Here is a 16,950-nt window from a genome sequence, read left to right as displayed (position 1 = left end):
GTTTGCAGCGCGCGCGGGCGCGCGCTCTCCTAACGTGGGGTGAATTGGCCACACGGAGATTGCCTCTCCAAAACACTCGCAGCCCCAAAGCTACCTCCCCCAGCAGGGTCACCATGGACTCGGTCCTCATCCCCGCGCAGCAGCGTTTACAGCATCCCCAGTTTTACTGCAAATCCAGGTTGGAGCCGCCAGTAGGGGGTTAATACGAGCCCTGGTCCACACAATACTAGAGGCATCCGCGCACAGGCCTACAGTTGCTGCATAGGCACATTTGGCCCACGTTTCCAAAGAGGCAGTAGCTGTTACTGCAGAGAGCGCGCTGCCTGCCGCTGCTGGACCATTAGTATGGAAATGAGGCATGTGTGTGACAGGTGGCCTTACAACCAACACAATTAACTTTCTCCATTAGCTGACGCGCTGACAAAACAGATGCAGCATCAATAAGCAGCCCCCTCCCCTCCAGAAGAGGAACGACACATTGCAAACCCCTTATTTATAAAGAGGAGCAGTATAATCTCGTCTATACGCGCAGAGTGGGTGGCACTGGCGTTTGCTTTTGTCTGGTCGCCGCGAATGTTTGTTTCTTTTACATTTGCCTTGCGTTAGTATTGCAATGCCTCCATGGGTTAATTAGGGCCTCCTGAAGTTCTCAAAAACGACCTCATCACGGAAGAAGAGCGTCAAGTTGGAGAGACCAAAGTGGAGCTCTTTGCCTTTGACAGGAAAGGCACACAGACGGTCACTGACTCAGCTGCAGAGAGAAGGGGGCAGGCAGGTTCCAGAGTTTTGCAATAGGTCTCCCCGGCAGCGACAACGTCTTAGCACCTGGGCGCTTGCTTTTAAGAACATCGTGGCTCAACGGGAAATGTTCGAAATGACACGGAATACTATAATCCGGGAAATGAAAGTCACCTGCAGAAATTTCCACGGTGTTTTTCACGACAGACCAACAAGAGAAATCCAAGACTCTGGATCCTGAAGTCACGATAGTAACTTAGCAGCGGCCGTTATTTTTCTAATTAAGTTCACATCTTTTATCTTAATAGCTCGCCTTGTGCCCATCCGGTGTTTCAAAATTCCTTCAGATCCAGAACTTTATTATAGCAGCTTTAAAATGCAGCCTTAAAACAATAGCTTTGCCACTATTGCCAAAAAGAGACATGTGGATATTTAACATACTTAACATTGTATTTTATAAGGGAGAAATTTCCCTCCCCATACAGACACACACATACACACATACACACACACACAATTCTTCTTTTTCAGAATTTTAAACTTCCTGTTATAAAATTCTTTTAGAATCTGAAATCGTTATTATCTCCTCTGATGACTCTGGCTTTACATGTAAAACCGATTATCTAGAAAAAGCCCTTTTTGCCTACCTAAATGGAATTTCACTAATGTCTTTGCTGTGTGGCCTGAAGCTTCTTTGTAGAAGCTGAATATGAGAACTTTAACCAGCATTTTCTGGTGGAGAAGGAGCTCAGCCTGCTGACTTGTTCAGGTGTCTGAAGAGGTGGACCTTTCCTTTGGCTGTGAGCCGTCCTGGGCTACCGGACCGAGCATACACGGGTGGCTAGAGGCAAAGTTACGGCCTCTACTCTACTCTCTTCAAGCCTCGTGTCATCACCTGTAAATGGGAATAAAATCATACGTTAGAGGATGGTTAAGAGGCGGCATTCGATGAGATCACACATGGAAATTGATTGGCTCATTTCGTGTTCAGTTTCTGGATCGCTTGTGGGGGGAGGGTAGCAGAGCCTCAGACACCAGACATTATAAATAGTCAGTGCTGGAGGTCTGAGTGGCTCAGTTGTTGAGTGGCCAGCTCTTGGTTTGGGCTCAGGTCACGATCTCACATTTTCATAAGTTCAAGCCCCACCTCGGGTTCTGCACTCACAGTGCAGAGCCTGCTTGAGATTCTCTCTCTCTCCCTCTCTCTCTGCCTCTCCCCGACTTGCGCTGTCTCTGTCCCTCTCAAACTAAATAAATAAACTTAAAAAAAAAATCATCAGTACTTTCAATCATTTACTCTTCCAGAGCCAGCTCTAACTCCCCTCACCTTCTCTGAAACCCCGGGCGGTCATGCAGGATTGACGTGTCCACAACAAAACGTGTCGTTGGGCCTTTCAAGAAGAAAAACATCCTATAAAAGCTCAAGAAACCACCCTGGAAGCTTTAAATAATTGGGTTCCAATTCTTGCTGCACAATAGCGTCCCTAAGGGGGTTTATTAAAATATCCTTATCTGAGCCCCCAAAAGCTGATGAAATCAAAATCTCATGGAGTGGGGGCAAGCATCAGTATTTTTTTAAAAACCCTCCCAGGTGATTGTCATATGCATCCAACTTCGAGAACGAGTGCCTTGGGTAGCCTGCATTTCCTCCCTCTCTTTGTTACTCCGCACCCCAATGGTGTCCAGTTCCTACTTGTTTTCCCCAAATCTCTTTATCCCCTCAGCGCCCCCCCCCCCACCCCGCCCAACCACTGCAGGTTTGCTCCTCACTGGTTTTCCTGACTCTAGGCATCCTCATGATAATCACACTCATTACCTCAAGATAAATATTCCTGGAAGATGCCTTTGATCTTGTTACAACCCTGCTAACAAATGTCAGGGCTCATTGCCTCCTAACAACTATGGCTCCAAACTAGGGATCCCCAACGATGATGGAAATGCACAAGAATGCATTAGAAATTATACACTGACCAGAGATCATGTTGTATGGATTAATGAAGAGTTTAATGTCCTTCTTTTCTTCTCCCTCCCTGACTTTGGAAAACGAACTCATCCTTCACAGCTTAGTTCTACCACAATACCTACCCTGGCATCATTGTGCTTGGCTGGAATAGAGTGACCAGCCATTCCGGTTACTCCTGGACTGAGAGGTTCTCCAGGATACGGAACTTCCGGTGCTAAGACCAGGAAAGTCCCAAGCAAATTAGCATGAGTTGGTTACTCCAGACTGGAATGGTATCAGTCTAGTGCAATAACTTTTGGGTGGTGAGCTCCCTGTCACAGAAAGCATACGAGCATCCGTTCAACGACCAACTGTCACTATCAGGGCAAATTCCTATATGAGTAATTTAAAGTCAGCCTGAATGACTTCTAAAGTGTGTTCCCACTCCAATCTTCTAGGTTTTAAAAATGTCCACAATTGGGGCGCCTGGGTGGCGCAGTCGGTTAAGCGTCCGACTTCAACCAGGTCACGATCTCGCGGTCCGTGAGTTCGAGCCCCGCGTTGGGCTCTGGGCTGATGGCTCGGAGCCTGGAGCCTGTTTCCGATTCTGTGTCTCCCTCTCTCTCTCTGCCCCTCCCCCGTTCATGCTCTGTCTCTCTCTGTCCCAAAAAAAAAAATAAATAAAATAAAAAAAAATAAAAAAATAAAAATATCCACAATTGAAATTGAGGAATTATTCTAGCATCCCTATTTAAATGAGCAAGGGCTTGGAGCGAAAGCTCTTCAGTTATGACTTCTTCGGCATTGTTTTCCTGGATTTCCACATTGCCCCATTTATGACGAAAATCTCTTTATCTGAGCCCCCAATGGTTTGCTAGGAGGGATCCATGTAACAGTGGCATCTTCCTGATCTACTATGCTCCATATAAGGTGATGGAACCAAGAACTAGGCACTAGTACCAAGGGATATAGGGGCCCTTGGCTTATCAGCAGAGTTTCACAAGCTGCTGAGGGTTACAATAAAATAATAGGAGTTCATTGCTCTAGACAAATATCTGCAAGTTGATGACAAAGGTCACTCAACACAAAACTGAATCTTCCAAATAATGCCCCCCCCAGTGCATTGTTATGGTAATCAGAAAGGGCTCAGATTGGAAAAGGATTATGAGATGTCGCATGAGAAATTTTTTCTCTTTCTTGATAAGTCTTGGTCAGAATATTCATTCCTGATTTAGGCTGAAGATCTTCTTTGTCCTCATGGCATGCAGCAAGAAAACAGCTGTATCTTTAATTTTTTAGTTTTCGAATACATAATGCCTCAACAATTATCACATTTCAAAAATACAAAAAATGAAAAGAAAAGGAGAGGAGAGGAGGGAAGGGAAGGGAAGGGAAGGGAAGGGAAGGGAAGGGAAGGGAAGGGGGAAGGGAAGGGAAGGGAAGGGAGAAGGGAAGGGAAGGGAAGGGAGAAGGGAAGGGAAGGGAAGGGGGAAGGGAAGGGAAGGGAAGGGAAGGGAAGGGAAGGGAAGGGAAGGGAAGGGAAGGGGGAAGGGAAGGGAAGGGAAGGGGGAAGGGAAGGGAAGGGAAGGGAAGGGAAGGGAAGGGAAGGGAAGGGAAGGGGGAAGGGAAGGGAAGGGAAGGGAAGGGGGAAGGGAAGGGAAGGGAAGGGAAGGGAAGGGAAGGGAAGGGAAGGGGGAAGGGAAGGGAAGGGAAGGGAAGGGAAGGGAAGGGAAGGGGGAAGGGAAGGGAAGGGAAGGAAAGGGAAGGGAAGGGAAGGGAAGGGAAGGGAAGGGAAGGGAAGGGAAGGGAAGAAGGGAGGAACAGAGGAAGGAAGGAAGGAAGGATGGAAGGAAGGAAGGAAGGGAGGGAGGAAAGGAGGAAAAGAAAGAAGTAACCTTGAAAACATTCTGCTAAGTAAAAGAAGCCAGACACAAAGGGCACATAGTGTATGATTTGTTGATACGAGATATCACAGAATAGCTAAATCCATAGAGACAGAAAGAAGATGGGTGGTTTCCAGGGAAGAAGAATGGGGGGAGCTGGTTAATGGGTAAGGGGTTTTACTTTGGAGTGATGGACATATTTTGGAGTTAGGTAGAAGTAGGGGTTACACACGTTGTGAACACACAAATGCCACTGAATTATTCACTTCAAAATGGTTAATTCCATGTTATGTGAATTCCACCTCAATAAATTACTGTTTTTAAGTTAATAGAGTAAATGTTTCCCTCCTTCCCCTATTTACCAATCACCCAGTTCTCCCCAGAGGTAGCCAACGTACCCAGTTTTTTGTGTTTTATTTCAGAAATATTTGAGACATATTCAAACAGATTCATATGGATCTTTTCTTTCTTTTTACATAAATGGTAGCATACAATGTACATGATCCTGCCCTCGGTGGTTTTACTTGTTTACTTAACAATAAACCTTGGAAATCACACATGCCAACATTTAACAATGTCAATATTTATTTTTAACAGCTATGTAATATTCCTGTGTGTGTGTGTGTGTGTGTGTGTGTGTGTGTGTGTGTCTGTGTCTGTGTCTGTGACATAATTTATAACCAATCCCCGACTGATAGACTTTTCGATTATTTTCAGTTTCTGCTACTAGAAACAACAAAGCAATGGGGGGCTTTGTGTATGTCATTCCACATTCTGTGAGTGCGTATATCTGTGGGATAGATTCTTAGCAACTGAAGCACTGGGTTGAAGGGTATGTGCTGGGTTGAAGGGTAATTTTGATGGATAGAATCAAATACTCCGGTTTAAAGATTATACCATTTATTCTCCCACCAGTAATGTATAAGGCTGCCTGTTTTCCCACAATCACTGACAAACAGATCAGCTTTTCACCAGAAATTTGCTGTAGCAATATAGAAGGTAGTACCCTCTGTAGTTTTTTACAGATCTAGGCTTAGTTCAGCTTTGTTTGCTTTGCCTTGCTGTGCTGTGCTAGCAGACATATCCCAAGCTGGAATTTTCCTCACTTTTCTCAAATCTACTTCCTAACCATTTATTGCTTTCAATTCCAGATGGTTTGGCCAACGTTCCTGAATAGTAAATTCAGAACGGTTTTTGAATGACCTTATTTTCTGGAAACAAAATGTTAAAGCAATTGTCAATAAAAAGATTACAGATGTGTTAGGGCTGCAGTCTAGCTATGAACACGGCAAACGCTTAGGGAAACATTTCAGGCTAACACACAAACACAATCCAATAAATAGACATCAGGCATTTTCTACTCGTAAGGAATTGTGGCCGGTCCTGTGGATGATACAATAAGGAACAAAACTTAGTACAGAACAAGATTATGAAACAGAATGTGGCAAATTCTCTAAAAGGAAAACGTGCTCTAAGGGGAAAAGCATTCCATATGTTCATGAGAGGGAAAGATACCTTAGTGGGGGCATGAATGGTGTCATGGTGAGGGTTCCAATGGGTGTAAATGGGGACTAACCGAATGAATGAATGAATGAATGAATGAATGGAAAACATCCTTAGAAAAAATGTTAACACTCTTCTGTGGGCTTTACTTATAGTGAAATATTTCATAATTTTTACGGTTTTTGATTTTGCCATTCTGGGTTTTAGCTATCATTTTTATTTTATTTTTTTTAACTTTTTAAAAAATGTTTATTTATTTTTGAGAGACTGAGAGAGAGAGAGAGAGAGAGAGAGAGAGAGCACAAGCCGGGGAGGGGCAGAGGGAGAGGGAGACACAGAACCTGAAGCAGGCTCCAGGTTCTGAGCTGTCAGCACGGAGCCCGATGTGGTGCCCGAACCCACAAAGCATGAGATCATGACCTGAGCTGAAGTTGGACACTTAACCAACTGAGCCACCCAGGCACCCCTAGCTATCATTTTTAAACATCAGTTACATGTATTTGCTTCTTTCTCCTACCTGAGGGGCTCTCAACATGTAGGTGTTAATGAAATGACTTTGAGCCTGGAGAAACTGATGTGTTCCGGAGCGAATAGCTTCCCATTTATTAGCCCATGATGGGTACACTAATTGCAACCTTATGGTCTGCTGTGAAATTAGAACATTTCCACCGAGCACAGTATGGAGGGCCACATCTTAAAAGCAGCCTTTAAGATTTTCCCACTCTTTTTTCAACTAAAATATGTGTGTATAGACATGTGCAATACATCTCTGTGTTTTTCATGGAAACATTGCACGTTTTAGGAAAACGTTCTAACAAGCCTAATAAGTTACTTACTGTTCAAACTTTTGAGTGTTCTAGAAATGAGCACAAAAATTAAGTGGAAACGTTACTGGTGTTCTACATAAATTGATTTGAAATGCCGATTCATAGCAAGAATTCAGTTAAAAATAAATATAATTTTGGCTGGACAAGGTAGAATTTATTCATTTTTTAAAGCATAATGCCAATGTGCTAAGCACTGTGCAAGTAGCCGTGGCTAAAAAAAAAGTAATTCAAAGTGACTCATTCAGAAAGATACCTGTCGCTCCTAACTTCAAGAAAAAGCCACTGGAACTAAAGACTTAATAATTTCTCCACTCATCAGACAATGTCTTATATATGCAGCAAAATTGAGGTACGGTTATTTTACATTTCAAATTGACAGATTATTCAAATTTCTTAACAGAGAAATAGTTTTCATAAGCATAAGAAGTAGCAGCCAGGGGCGCCTGGGTGGCGCAGTCGGTTAAGCGTCCAACTTCAGCCAGGTCACGATCTCGCGGTCCGTGAGTTCGAGCCCCGCGTCGGGCTCTGGGCTGATGGCTCAGAGCCTGGAGCCTGTTTCCGATTCTGTGTCTCCCTCTCTCTCTGCCCCTCCCCCGTTCATGCTCTGTCTCTCTCTGTCCCAAAAATAAATAAACGTTGAAAAAAAAATTAAAAAAAAAAGTAGCAGCCAGATAGAAAAAAAAAATGCAGAGAATTACTCAAATGGTAGTATTTTTTGTTCAGTTTATTCTTATAATGAAAAGACAAACGTTGTATTTGATTAGAACGTTTTAAGAAACAATGATTTTTTTTTAATAATTTTTTTCATGTTCGCTTATTTTTGAGAAGGAGAGAGACACACAGTGCGAGCGGGGGAAGGGGAGAGAGAGAGGGACACACAGAATCTGAAGCAGGCTCCAGGCTCTGAGCTGTCAGCACAGAGCTCGATGCGGGGCTCGAACCCACAAACTGCGAGATCGTGACCTGAGCCGAAGTCAGACGCTTAACCAACGCCACCCAGGCGTCCCGGGAAACAATTATTCACCAGAGGATTAATCCTTCCTGCCTCCAGAGCCTGTGCAAGATTATATTTAAAATGTTCATTTCCTTAGATGCACAGGTGCTATGGCCAGGGTGATGACGGCAGAGACTCAAGGTGGGTGCCTCCATCAGCATGGCGCCCATTCTACCCATCAACAGGGAAAGCCAATACCCTTGGGGCACTTCTCTGCCTTCTCTTTCCTTAAGGAAACTGATCTATTACTCTTTGGAGGCCCTAGGAGTCAACGCCTTCCTTTCATCCTCTTCAAGAGGGAGCTCTGCCCATCTTTCTATTGAATCTAGTCTTCTTTTTTTTTAATTGTGGTATACCCATAGCATAAGATTTACCATCTTACCCATTTTTAAGTGTACAGTTCAGTAATGTTAAGTGGATTCATAGTGCTGCACAACCAATCCCCAGAACTCCTTCATCTTATAAAAATGAAACTCTATGGGGCGCCTGGGTGGCGCAGTCGGTTAAGCCTCCGACTTCAGCCAGGTCACGATCTCGTGGTCCGTGGGTTCGAGCCCCGCGTCGGGCTCTGGGCTGATGGCTCAGAGCCTGGAGCCTGTTTCCGATTCTGTGTCTCCCTCTCTCTCTGCCCCTCCCCCGTTCATGCTCTGTCTCTCTCTGTCCCAAAAATAAATAAAAAACGTTGAAAAAAAATTAAAAAAAAAAATGAAACTCTATGCCTATTAAACAGCAACTTCCCATTTTCCACCCCCCACCCCCATTCCAAGCCCCTGGTAACCACCATTTTATTTTATTTCCATAAAGTTGACTTGTCTAGAGTCTTAGTTCAAATTGCTAAAACAAATACCATAGACTGAGTGTCTTATAAACAACAGACATTTATTTCTTACAGTTCTGCGAGCAGGAATTCCAAGATTAAGGTGCCAGCAGATTAAGGTGAGAGCCCCCTTCTTGGTTCATAGGCAGCCAGCTTCTCACTGTGTCTTTATGTAATGGAAAGATGAGGGATCGCTCTGGAGTCTCCTTTATAAGGATACTACTCCTAGCCCTGAGCTCCATCCTTATGATGTATTTCCTTCCCGAAGACCTCACCTCCAAATACCATGTCATTTAGAATTAGGTTTCAGCATATGAACTTGGGGTGGAGGAATGCAAACATTCAGTCCATAGCATCTAGATAGATCACGTAAGCGGACTCATGCAGTATTTGTCCTTTCGTGACTGTCTTATTTTCCTTAGTGTAATGTCCTTATGGTCCATTCACATTGTAAGTTGTGTCAGAATTTCCTCCCTTTTAAAGGCTGAACAAGATTTTCTGGTTTGTATTTACACATTTGGTTTGCCCGTTTATCCATCAACGGACATTTGGATCGCTTCCAGCTTTTGCTTATTGCAAATAATGTCGCGTTGAACATAGTGTGCTGAATCTACTCTTGATCACAGGCTAGGTCATTGTCTTGGAACATATGTTTGTTTTGACCTTTGGCTGCAATAAAGTCAGGGGCTACCCCACTTTGGTAGGACTAGTTTGGTCAGAGATTGGGAGAACTGATCCCATCCCTCCACCTTACGTCCATGTTCCTATCTCCCTCATGTACCATCAGCACCGAACGCCATCTCTAAATGCAGTAGGAAACTTCCGGGATTCAGGACAAGTTGTCCAGGAGTCCCCAGTCCCTTCCGTTTGGACTCTGTCTTTGTACCACAGGGGGGCTTCTCTTTTCTTTCCACACTGGGGGAACACGAGGTTGAAACCTTTGAAAAGAATCAGCTCTTCGGGGAAAAAATGTTCGTATTCATATGAACATACGTTCATCTTCATATTACTATAACCCGTTGTCCAAGTCTGCAAAATGTGTTGCATTTCAGCAACACTCTCTTGGTAGGCTTCAGGACAAATCTAATGAGGGATTCTTGCCGGCGGGTTGGTTGGCATAACTCAACTCTACTGGTTTAACATGCATGACTCAATTACACAAGAGTTAGCTAATGAGCAATGGGGAAGAAGTTACAGGTTAAAACAAATGGTATCTAAATGAATCAAGTGTCGCTTTTCAGATGCCCACCATTCAACAAAGACCTGGCAAGACATTTTCTTCACTGGGTATGAATCATCCAGATAAAAAGGGGAAACCAGGGCCACCTACGTTCAGAGCTTGTACAGTATGACCTCGAGGCCCAACATCTACCAGGAGCTTCCTAGCAAAAGGCCAAGCTCCAAAGAATAAAAGGGCTTACACATCAGCATTAAATAATTCTCTTAGAGATGCAAATTTCTAATTAGTTACTGTGGCAACTGTAGAAGCCTAGCAGTAAGCCCCTCACACAATGAACCTGAGAGTTTACTTTTTTGATTTACTATAGGCCCGTAAGAAGCAGGGAGGAGGAAAATAAATATTGCTTTAACTGTGACAAGAAAATAAAGTGCAACAAGTAAAGGGATTTCATCCTTTTGTTCGGATTTCTACAGGTCGAAGAGGAATGTTGTATGTGGTGCACAGTCCTGCTACAAAAAGAACCAAATTCTCAAAGGCTTCAGAAAAGCCTATTGACTGTTCTAAACATGCCCCAGACATAAACACTCTATTTCTTAACCTACGTTGTATTTTTATTTCTTTAATGTGAATATGGTCTAAGACTGTTTCAAAACAGCATGTTTTGGGGGAGTGTTTTTATTGCTTGTTTTCTTTTGAATGCCAGGTTTTGGTTCTTTTAAAATGATACATAGTCCTCCAAACCTTTTATTTAGTATGGGGAAGACAAAATTTTTATGGTTGGTGGAGATTTCGCTCTCCAGAATCTACTTAATGGACAGTGATCTATTCCCAACTTTGAATAATACATGAAAGAAAAAAGAAAAAGGATAAAAGGACTACAGGAAAGTCTGTGCCATCAAGAATTAGAATATTAATTTTGAGGAGACATGAAAAGAAAACTTGTTCCAACTGAGCCTTTAAATTTTTTTTTTTTTTTTTTAGGTCTGATTATTGAAATTCAAGTTCAGGAGACAAATACACAGACGTGTTCCCTCATCTTTCAGAGGCAGAGAAAAGAACAACTCCTATCAACAAACTGGGTAGCATTTTCTCTGTGGAATACATAACATTCATCTGTCTTCTGTCCTAAGTGTCATAGGTGAAATGTAGAGTCCTACTATGTGCTCGACATAATTCAGTTCAAGCTCTGGAATCTTAGAACTATGCGTTGTTTAGATTGTGAACTCCTCCTATACGGCGTCAATTATTTATTTGTTTATTTATTTATTTATTTATTTATTTATTTATTATTCAGTCAATTATTTAATTGGCTGAAATCTAAATGCATTGGGACAAAGCTGGCTACGGATACTATTTGAAAGAAAGGAAAAATAATCTTGCATGCTCTTTCTACAATCTTCTTCCTTTCCCTCAATAACCCCTCCTCTTTTTCCTCCACAGAAACTTCTCCCCTTTGCCTTTCCATTGGCTCCTCCCTGACTCAAACTCTCTAGCCTTCTTGCTCACCAAATTGCACTTACCTAGTGTCTCCATCTTTCAGGATCCTATTCTGTGGGAGAATATATAAATCGACATATGCTTTTGTGTTGGGGGAAGATAATAGCTTAAAGAGGTCTCAGATTCCTTGGTTTTCGGTGAGAGTTTCTATAGACACAACAGCTTAATCCAAAGAAATGACTTTGTTTTATGTAGAACTGGAGTGATCACAATATTTGGTTCATAACATATTCTCATCATTGACCCATGCAAGGTTCTCCTTTATTTGTATATTTGTGCATTTGTATTTAGTAACATGATAAGCAGTGAGGTGCCTGGATGGCTCAGTTGATTAAGTGTCCGACTTCGGCTCAGGTCATGATCTCGTGGTCTGTGAGTTCGAGCCCCGCATCAGGCTCTGTGCTGACAGCTCAGAGCCTGAAGCCTACTTTGGATTCTGTGGCTCTGTCTCTCTCTACCCCTTCCCAGCTCATTCTCTCTCTCTCCCCCCCGCTCTCTCTTTCTCTCTCAAAAATAAACATTAAAAAAACTTTTTAATTAAAAAAATAATATAATAAGTAGCGTGAACTTACCACCCAACACTGGAGCTAGAATTCCATACAAAACTTCTATTGCCGATGTAGCTCTTCATCCTATCCTTCTGTCTCCCTCAAGCCATGTCAACCACGACCCTGAATCTTGAGTGATTTTAAGGATCATACCATATTTCTATCATCACCATCATCCTCACCGTTTTCATAATCATATCATGTCTCTTTGTAGTCCTAAAAAGTATATTTCTTAACTTTATCATGCTGTGTGTCATCTCTGGAAATCTACTTTTTCATTCAATGTTATCTTGTTTAAATTTATCCATAGTACTGCAATGTAGAAATTCATTAATTTGATTTATACATTACATTGTATAAATATGCCACTATTCAATTGTATAATCTCTTTGCTTTGTCATTATGAATAGTGCTCAAAACATTTTCTATGTGTTTCCAGGTGTGCATGACAACTTACTAGAAGAGAAAATGCCATGTCAAAGGACATGTGAATTTCAACTTTATAAAATAAAGGCAAATAGCTTTCTGAATCCTTTATTGATTTATGCTCTCATCGGCAATATATAAGAGACTAATATCTTACATTGCCTACCATTAAGTGTTGTTAGATTTTTTTTCCAAGAAGCAGTTTAATATGAAGAAATTTAATGTGAGCCAACCATATTCCCCAAACGGGATTTACTGCCTCTAAAATGTAAAGATGTACATCACGTAAGTACAATCTTCTTTTTTAGAGGAATTGTCCTAGCCTGGCTAAGACCCCTAGACCACTAAACATAATATGTGTCAAGTTCCTGAATCTTCATTGGCTTTATCTTCTGTCTTGTAGCACTTTACTTTCATATCCATGGTATTAACCCCTTCCTTCCTAACAGGTCCAATTTGTAATATGTCATCAATATAATGGGCCAGCATGATATTATGTGGACTGTGAAGGAGGAGGGTCCCTGAAGACTAAATCATCACAGTAAGCCGGAGAATTAGCATAGCCCTGGGAAAAGAGAGTGAACATACAATACTGTCATTGCCAAGAAAGGGCCAATTTCTTTTGGGTTTCCCTACTGATAGAACTAAAAGTAATGCTTTTAGCAGATCAACAAGCTGTGTTGATCTACTGCTGTAAAAACATTATGTTTGGAATGGCAACTGCAATTGGCGTTACCACCCAAAGCAATCCACCATCATTTGCTATGATCTATTTGAGCTTTGAAGGGGACAAGATGTTTGCAAACATTGCTTGACCAGTGGTTACTTCATTCCAGTCCCTGCCTCTGTAATCAATTGTCTTCTTTCCTGAATGTAATTTCCCTCTACTTTCTCTTGAGATTCGATTTGGAGGCTACCCAAATAATCTAGGATAATCTTCCTACGTCAACAATTTTAACTTAGTCACATCTGCTAATGTTCCTTTCCTTTTCTTTTTTCTTCTTTTAATTTTCCTTTTTTTTTTTTTTTTTCTGTTTTCTCATAAGACAACGTTTTCAGGGATTAGGACTTGATATCATCTCTGGGTGCCCCCAAAGTTTCATGTCTATCCCTCATGAAAAATACATCTCTGCCACCCTCAAATCCATGAAAGTTTTCAACCTTTACAGCATCTACCTAAGCCAAAAATCTCGTCTAAATATCATCACCTTGAAAGTCCCAGATCTCATCATTTAAATCCATAGGTGAGAGCCTAGGTATGATCTATCCTGGAGTCACATTGCTCTCCAACTGTGGACTAGAAAACGCGAAACAAATAATCTGCTTCCAAAACATGATGGTGGGACAGGCATCAGGTACCAGCGGTGGATATTCTTATTACAAAAGGGAGAAAATGTAAGAAAGAAGGGAGTCATTGGTCTCAAGAAAGGTTTAAATCCAGCAGGGCAAATACCACCACGTTTCAAGATCTGGGTATAACCCTTTGTGCCCCAGATCTTCTCAATGTCCGTGGATCCAGCCTCTGTATCTGCAGATCTACCCTCTGGGCCCATGCACACTTAATCTCTCCAAGAATCCTGTGTGTGAGGAAATGCTCTGAACTTTTGATCCTTTCAAAGAACCAGCTAATGATTGTCCAACACCACACTGAGCTTCCACTGCAGAGCGTGCTTTTCTAGCAGTAAATCTCCTAATTTTAGCATACAGTCCTTGTTTCCTTTTGTTGGACAGTTCTTCCCTCAATTTATCTTTTTCTCCTTGCACTTTACAATAAGAAGCAAGAAGAAATGAAGCTGCATGTTTAACATTTTCTTAGAAAGTTCCTCAAGTAAATATACAAGTTTATCGTGCACAAGTTCTGCTTTCCATACAGCTGTAGGTCACCGTTGATTCAGCTAATTTTTCTGACACTATATAACAAGGAGGGATCCTTGAAAATGTGAGGATTCCCTTTTTCTTCAATATCCAGTTACTCTGACAAAAAGATCAGGACAATATTTACCATATATGCTTGCATGGAAGCATTGCAAGGCTCTTCCTTAAAGGGACCCAGACGCCTTTTCAATTGATGAGGTCTGGATCTGAGAACTAGTTCATACCTGGAAGATTGGTGAGGGATTTCAGTTTTCCATTCTATGTCTGACATCTCCTTGTTTCTTCTGTTGCATCTATATGTCTATGCCTATGTCTATGTCTATCTCTACTTCTGTCTCTATCTCTCTCATTTTTCCAAGTCAAGCAACACCCTACTCAGCATCCTATCTATCTCATTCTTAGAAACACCATGATCTATTACTCACGGCTGTTGTTCCCTTTGGGTAAGAATACCTAATTTTCACTCCAGTCTTCCTACATACTGTGGTGATTATATCCACCTTTCCTCATCCTCTGATGATTAAGTGTTGTCACCGGTCTCTGGCACGCTAGTGTCTGTCATGCCCACTGTTAATAGAGAGTCCATTCCCACTCCTGCTATCAGCCGTGTCCTACAGATGAGAGGCATCAATGAGCTTCTCAAAGTTGTCAGCATTCCCCCCATCAGCACATTCCTTATTGCTTTAGGAAAGGGAATATATTTTGGGTTCTTCTAAGGAACAGTTGAGTGATGAATTCTCAGGTCATATGTAATAAATCCATTTTGACATATCTGCCTCTTTCATTCTTCTGATCCATCCTCATTACTATAGGACTATAAGGAAGTTTAGGGGTGCCTGAGTGGCTTAGTTGGTTAAGTGTCTGCCTTTTGCTCAGGTCATGATCTTGGGGTTTGCGGGTTCGAGCCCCGCATCAGGCTCCATGCTGACGGCTCAGAGCCTGGAGCCTGCTTCAGATTCTGTGTCTCCCTCTCACTCTGCCCTCCTTCACTCCCACTCTCTCTCTCTCTCTCTCTGTGTCAAAATAAATAAACTTAAAAAAAATTTTTTTAAGACTATAAGAAAGTTTAAGCATCTCTTCTTCATTTACAGCACATTTTTATTTTGTCTAAACTTCAAGAATTTAATCCAGCAAGTTATTAGAGTCAGCTTCATGCCTCTAAAAAATATTGGAACTTGAGTCGTGGGTTGCTTCATGTTAATAAATTTTCACCTTCTGGCCTTATGCAGTGTCCTCCCTCATTTTCTTGGTTCGGCACCCTCAAGATCCCTTCTGACTTGGAGTCCCCCAGTGTTTACAGGTATGATTAGCCAAATCTTTCCATTCCTTTGCTATGTAAGCTGTTTCCTTTTTGAGTAAGTACTGACCCGGTATACATAGGCCATATGGAGACCTGGCCCTCGTTATGGATCTGAAGGCAATGAGTGGCGTGGCAAGTCAAGATCTTGAGAAGATCAAGAGTTATTTTACAAGGTACTTCTAAGGTGTCAAGTCCAGTGTTTTGCATCCAAGCAAGAAGCAGCTTTGAAGTTACAGAGGAAACTAGGAGGTTCTTATTTTCAGGCTCGTCTAATTCAATGTCCCTATTCGAGATTTCAAGGCCCCATTGTTGTTTTTTTTTATAAAGACTCCAACTTTGACATAGGAAATCTGTCAAGGCTGCACTTTATGTCTTCTCTGCAGCTCTAGCACCATTAAAATGATAACCTAGGCTTCATTTTCACCACAACCATCTCTGTCACTGAAGCAAATGAGTGTCTCCTTAAATGCTTCCATAGATGTCTTCTGGATCTCATGTCAAGCTTGGAGTTGGCAGTAGCTGCTCTGAGACCATCGTTTTCTTTTTTCAAGGCTACAAGTGACGTGAACAAAAGCCAGCTCATTCCACAAGTCATGTAATTAGCATTATTCCATGTAATCGAATTCTAAAGCCAGTGCGTATCTCAACCCATCACCTCCCATCCGTACCTCATCCTAATTAACTACAGAGGAAAGCTTTAATTATTGCCAGGTGTTATCACTACCTCAAGTAACCCCAAAAAAGAGGTCGTTATTGCGGTCGGCCCGGTAAACAATCCAGCTCAATATGTCACTGTGCACGTCTGTTTTCTAGAGTCACTCCTGCCACCAAGTCTTTTCATTTGGGCTTACCCAAAGAGAAGAGGTTGAAGTAAGGCATCTGGGCCAATAACTGTATTAGGGAATTCGATCACAGGGAAGCAGAATACAAGGCTGCACTATTGAGTTGCCCAACGCTGAGTGTGCCTAACTGCTTGGCCTCATGGGATCATCCTTTGAGAAGCTATATAACCTACATGTGGACAGTCTGGCCTGGGGAGAAAAAGGAGGGGACTAACCTGATGGCTTGTATCTCCCACTGCTTAAAGAATGCCTTCATGGATGGTGCATGCATGAGCACCAAGCAAGGTATCAGGGTGACTCACACTTTGGAGTAAGAGGGGAACCCTGGGCTGGAAGGCAAGAGGTGCATGGGACCAGATGTGAGGTGAGGCACTGTTAGGTTGCACAAGTGTGAAATCAGGGCCCACATGTATGTGGGGATGCTGTAGCAACTAGAACGCGAGGCAAGTCGGGACTGGAGAATCTGACGTGGTGTTTAGAAGTGACTGGTAAACTGGCCAATGACTAAGCACTTTGTAAATGAGCACCCGTTGTCAGAAATATTTGGTGCTGAGGATACAGCAGGGAAGGAGATAGCC

This window comes from Felis catus, chromosome B2 (assembly GCF_018350175.1).
Source record: "Felis catus isolate Fca126 chromosome B2, F.catus_Fca126_mat1.0, whole genome shotgun sequence".
Taxonomy (NCBI): Eukaryota; Metazoa; Chordata; class Mammalia; order Carnivora; family Felidae; genus Felis; species Felis catus.
The sequence above is the reverse complement of the archived record's forward strand: the minus strand, read 5'-3'. Positions refer to the sequence as shown.